The sequence below is a fragment of the Oncorhynchus keta genome, unplaced genomic scaffold, assembly GCF_023373465.1.
Source record: "Oncorhynchus keta strain PuntledgeMale-10-30-2019 unplaced genomic scaffold, Oket_V2 Un_contig_15991_pilon_pilon, whole genome shotgun sequence".
Lineage (NCBI taxonomy): Eukaryota > Metazoa > Chordata > Actinopteri > Salmoniformes > Salmonidae > Oncorhynchus > Oncorhynchus keta.
The window spans coordinates 9400-16038 of record NW_026279643.1 but is presented as its reverse complement, the minus strand read 5'-3'; positions in this window follow the sequence as shown (position 1 = coordinate 16038).

Here is a 6639-nt window from a genome sequence, read left to right as displayed (position 1 = left end):
TCTCTGTCTCTCGCTCTTGCTCTGTTTCTGTCTTTCGCTCTCTCTCTGTTTCTCTCTCTCGGTCTCTATTTTTCCTCCCCCAGCCATTTATGCTTTAATTATTAGACCGTCATGTTGAGTTGAAACACTATGGCTGGCTTGAACAATTGTGTGTGAGGCACTGTGTCACAGTCTAACACCTGGTAGCGCTGCTATACAGGCTAACAGTCTAACACCTGGTACCGCTGCTATACAGGCTAACAGTCTAACACCTGGTACCGCTGCTATACAGGCTAACAGTTTAACACCTGGTACCGCTGCTATACAGGCTAACAGTCTAACACCTGGTACCGCTGCTACACAGGCTAACAGTCTAACACCTGGTACCGCTGCTACACAGGCTAACAGTCTAACACCTGGTACCGCTGCTATACAGGCTAACAGTTTAACACCTGGTACCGCTGCTATACAGGCTAACAGTCTAACACCTGGTACACAGGCTAACAGTTTAACACCTGGTACCGCTGCTACACAGGCTAACAGTCTAACACCTGGTACCGCTGCTATACAGGCTAACAGGCTAACGCTGCTTTCTAAATCAAATTTTACTGCTTCCATGAGTTACTTGATGTGGAATAGAGTTCCATGTTGTCATGTCTCTATGTAGCACTGTGGAATAGAGTTCCATGTAGTCATGGCTCTATGTAGTACTGTGGAATAGAGTTCCATGTTGTCATGGCTCTATGTAGTACTGTGCACCTTCCATAGTCTGTTCTGGACATGGAGACTGTGAAGAGACCTCTTGTGGCATGTCTTGTGGGATATGCATGGGTGTCCGAGCTGTGTGCTCGTATTTTAAACAGACAGTTCGGTACCTTCAACATGTTAATACCTCTCATAGGTACACGTAGTGGTGAAGTCAATCTCTCATCCACTTTGAGCCAGAAGAGATTTTTGTGGCACCTGGCCACACGACTGAACAGTAGTCCAGGAGCGACAAAACTAGGGCCTGTAGGACCTGCCTTGTTGATAGTAATGTTAAGAAGGTAGAAACTAGGGCCTGTATGACCTGCCTTGTTGATAGTGTTGTTAAGAAGGTAGAAACTAGGGCCTGTAGGACCGGCCTTGTTGATAGTGTTGTTAAGAAGGTAGAAACTAGGGCCTGTAGGACCGGCCTTGTTGATAGTGTTGTTAAGAAGGTAGAAACTAGGGCCTGTAGGACCTGCCTTGTTGACAGTGTTAAGAAGGTAGAAACTAGGGCCTGTAGGACCTGCCTTGTTGACAGTGTTGTTAAGAAGGTAGAAACTAGGACCTGCCTTGTTGACAGTGTTGTTAAGAAGGTAGAAACTAGGGCCTGTAGGACCTGCCTTGTTGACAGTGTTGTTAAGAAGGTAGAAACTAGGGCCTGTAGGACCTGCCTTGTTGACAGTGTTGTTAAGAAGGTAGAAACTAGAGCCTGCAGGACCTGCCTTGTTGATAGTGTTGTTAAGAAGGTAGAAACTAGGGCCTGTAGGACCTGCCTTGTTGATAGTGTTGTTAAGAAGGCAGAGCAGTGCTTTATTATGGACAAACTTCTCCCCATCTTAGCTACTGTTGTATTAACATGTTTCCTCAATTTACTCAATTTCCACATTATCCATTACAAGATTTAGTTCAGGTTTAGTTAATGATTTGTTCCAAATACAATGCTTTTGGTTTTTAATTATTCAGCACTAACTTATTCCTTGCCATCCGTTCTGAAACTAACTGTAGCTCTTTGTTAAGTGTTGCAGTCATTTCAGTCGCTGTAGTAGCTGATATGTATAGTGTTGAGTCATCCTCATACATAGACACACTGGCTTTACTCAAGCATGTCATTGTCGTTAGTAAAGATTGGTCAAAGTTAGGGGCCAAGACAGCTGCCCTGGGGAATTCCTGATTCAAGCATGTCATTGTCGTTAGTAAAGATTGGTCAAAGTTAGGGGCCTAGACAGCTGCCCTGGGGAATTCCTGATTCTTCCTGGATTATGTTGGAGAGGCTTCCATTAAAGAACACGAACACCTTCTGTGTTCTGTTAGACAGAGTAACTCTCTGCCCACATTATAGCAGGGGTGTAAAGCCATAACACCCTCTGTGTTCTGTTAGACAGGTAACTCTTTATCCACATTATAGCAGGGGATGTAAAGCTGTAACACATACGTTTTCCAGCAGCAGACTATGATCGATGTCAAACAAAACAGCCCCTACAATCATTTCAATTTGTTTACAGTAAAACAGCATTGTATCTGGTCACACAATTTTCCCCAAAAGTTTACTATGGGTTGGTAACAGGCTGATTGGTCGGCTATTTGAGCCAGTAAAGTGGGCTTTACTATTCTTAGTTTCAAAATTAATTTTACTTCCCTCCAGGCCTGAGGGCACACACTTTCTGGTAGCCTTATGTTGAAGATGTGGCAAATAGAAGTGGCAATATCTTCCGTTATTATCCTCACTTTACGGAATTCAAGATTACAACGCATGTCTTTCATAATTTGGTCCGATATACTTGGATGTGTGGTGTCAGCATTTGTTGCTGGCATGTCATACCTAAGTTTGCTTTTCTTGCCAATGAAAAAACACTAAAGTAGTTGGCAATATCAATTAGTTCTGTGATGAATGAGCCATCTGATTCAAAGGAGCCGAGTTTGCCTTTTTCTCAAAATGACATTTAAGGTGCTCCAAAGCTTTTTACTATCATTGTTTATGTCATTTATCTTTTGTTTATTTTTTTATTCAGTTTAGTCACATTATTTCTTCATTAGCAGTACGTTTGACAGTCGGTTGTGCTGCCAAATTCTTTGCCATTCCGTTGCCTCATCCCTCTCAACCTCATCCCTCTCAACCTCATCCCTCTCAACGAATGTTTCAATTCCTCATCAATCAAAGGGGATTTAACAGTTTTTACAGTCATTTTATTAATGGGTGCTTATTAGTAACTGGAATAAGCTATTTCATAAAACTGTCAAGTGGAACATCTGGTTGCTCCTCATTACACACCACGGACCAACAAATATTATTTAAATCAACAACATAGGAATCACTACAAAACTTATAATAATAATGAAATCCTATTGGATATCACAGGGCCTATACCCCACTGGACAGAGAGAGAGAGATGAAATCCTATTGGATATCACAGGGCCTATACCCCACTGGAGAGAGAGAGAGAGAGAGAGAGAGAGAGAGAGAGAGAGAGAGAGAGAGAGAGGGAGAGAGAGACGAGAGAGGAGAGAGAGAGAGAGAGAGAGAGAGATGAAATCCTATTGGATATCACAGGGCCTTACACCCGAGGAGGGAGAGAGAGAGAGAGAGAGAGAGAGAGAGAGATGAAATCTATTGGATATCACAGGGCCTTACACCCAGAGAGAGAGAGAGAGAGAGAGAGAGAGAGAGAGAGAGAGAGAGAGAGAGAGAGAGAGAGAGAGAGATATGAAATCTATTGGATATCACAGGGCCTATACCCCACTGGACAGAGAGAGAGCGAGAGAGATGAAATCCTATTGGATATCACAGGGCCTTACACCCCACTGGACCGAAGAGAGATATGTGGAGAAATACATTACACACACACTACACCGACACACACACTACACCAACACACACACACACCGACACACACTGGCCGTTCTGCTCATTCGTCAGGATTCAGATTTTCTTTTTAGGTGAGCACTAATTCCGCCCTGTGGTAAGCAGTTCCCACTTTGTCAAAGGGACCCGAAATACGTATCTTTGTCCATTCCCAGCATGGAATGGGACAATCAGTCTACTAGTGGTTTTAATATGGAATGGGACAAGCAGTCTACTAGTGGTTTTAATATGGAATGGGACAAGCAGTCTACTAGTGGTTTTAATATGGAATGGGACAAGCAGTCTACTAGTGGTTTTAATATGGAATGGGACAATCAGTCTACTAGTGGTTTTAATATGGAATGGGACAATCAGTCTACTAGTGGTTTTAATATGGAATGGGACAATCAGTCTACTAGTGGTTTTAATATGGAATGGGACAATCAGTCTACTAGTGGTTTTAATATGGAATGGGACAATCAGTCTACTAGTGGTTTTAATATGGAATGGGACAATCAGTCTACTAGTGGTTTTAATATGGAATGGGACAATCAGTCTACTAGTGGTTTTAATATGGAATGGGACAATCAGTCTACTAGTGGTTTTAATATGGAATGGGACAATCAGTCTACTAGTGGTTTTAATATGGAATGGGACAAGCAGTCTACTAGTGGTTTTAATATGGAATGGGACAAGCAGTCTACTAGTGGTTTTAATATGGAATGGGACAAGCAGTCTACTAGTGGTTTTAATATGGAATGGGACAAGCAGTCTACTAGTGGTTTTAATATGGAATGGGACAATCAGTCTACTAGTGGTTTTAATATGGAATGGGACAATCAGTCTACTAGTGGTTTTAATATGGAATGGGACAATCAGTCTACTAGTGGTTTCAATATGGAATGGGACAATCAGTCTACTAGTGGTTTTAATATGGAATGGGACAATCAGTCTACTAGTGGTTTTAATATGGAATGGGACAATCAGTCTACTAGTGGTTTTAATATGGAATGGGACAATCAGTCTACTAGTGGTTTTAATATGGAATGGGACAATCAGTCTACTAGTGGTTTTAATATGGAATGGGACAATCAGTCTACTAGTGGTTTTAATATGGAATGGGACAATCAGTCTACTAGTGGTTTTAATATGGAATGGGACAATCAGTCTACTAGTGGTTTAATATGGAATGGGACAATCAGTCTACTAGTGGTTTTAATATGGAATGGGACAATCAGTCTGGTAGTGGTTTTAATATGGAATGGGACAATCAGTCTACTAGTGGTTTTAATATGGAATGGGACAATCAGTCTGCTAGTGGTTTTAATATGGAATGGGACAATCAGTCTACTAGTGGTTTTAATATGGAATGGGACAATCAGTCTACTAGTGGTTTTAATATGGTATGGGACAATCAGTCTACTAGTGGTTTTAATATGGAATGGGACAATCAGTCTACTCACAACTGCTGTCCAGGTTGTTTCACCCCATTGTCATGATCAGTGGTTTTAAGTTTATATCCGTCAATTTTTGACAAGCTGATCATAACAACAACAAAAAAAATCGCGGGAAGCCAGCCGCACCAATGTGTCGGAGGAGACACCGTACAGCTGGCTACCGAAGCCAGCCTGCACTGCGCCCCACTCTCCACAAGGAGCCACTAGAAATTCCTGCCGGCCAAACCCCTCCCTTAACCCGGACGACGCTGGGCCATTGTGCGCTGCCTCATTGGTCTCCCGGCTGCGACACCGCCCGGGACCAAACCCGGATCTGTAGTGACACCTCTAGCATTGATCGGTACCTCAGACCGCTGGAGGTTTTTTCAACTTTCATTCAGAACCCAAAAAATCACCTGATTTCAACATCTGGAATATAAATAAAAAATCTATGTTTGGAAAAAGTATTTATTATCATTTCAATGTCCTGCAAATTATGTATTTAAAACATCAGGAAAATGCGTCTTTTCACCTTTTCATACGGAACCTAAATTGAACCTAATTTACATCAGAAAGGAGTCTATGCGTATGCTTGACTGGCTCGGTCTTTGAACTGACTACATTGACCAACGGATGGATGGTCCTCTAACAAAGGGAATGGCTGCTAGTCAGGGTCATGTAAATTACTGATCTCTCAAATAATAAATAATCCCTTTTCCATAAGGAAAGATCTGAGCACTATTTTCACAATGAAACGTATAACCCCCCAAAAAAATACAGTTTACACTTTCAACTCTTTGTCCAACATATTTATTTTTCATTTTATTCTGTGTGTGTGTGTTTGTGTGAGAGAATGGAATGAAGAGATATAAACAAAGAGGACAGGGATATGTTGGTTTTCTATTATTTGTGGTTTGAGTGTGTACACTATTATATAGAATAGCCTCTCCTATCAACCTAGGGCAGAAAGCTAATCATTTTCAACGAATGAGAAGTCTGAGATTATAGTTATAAAAAAATATATATACATTATCATGTTAGATGTCATTTATATTTATATTAAAAAAAACATCTCTGTTTATCATTAATGTAATAGTTAACCAGATACCTTTTGAAAATATACCTGGAGACCACATAGAACGTTCTATGTTACAACAACAGCCGGGCTATGGTATTGATGGCTGATACCAATCTTTACAATTTACATATTGATGTGTGTGTGTGATTCTGAATGTTTGATGTGTGCGAGGAGAGAGAAAGTGAGAATGAAAAGCTCAAAAGAAAAGAAAAAAACATTTTTACTCCTCGTATTTTGTTGGAATTGACCTCGTTTTGAAAATGAAAACAAAATGGCTGAAGAAAATAAAGTTATCTGTGATGTATTTAAATCATGTTTATTAATGTGAGATCAACATCAGATATGTTGAATTATTTTACTATTATCATTTTTACTTGAGAGGGAATTTGTTCATTAATATATTGAAGGAAAATAAAATAGATAGAGTTAGATAAATATATTTACTAAAACATTTCACCGAGCACATTTTAATAGCCAGTGAAAGCAACAAGTGAAAAACCAATGTTTCAGAAAACATTTTTTAGATTTTTAAATGTTTTAAAATAATGTTCTTTTTGAAC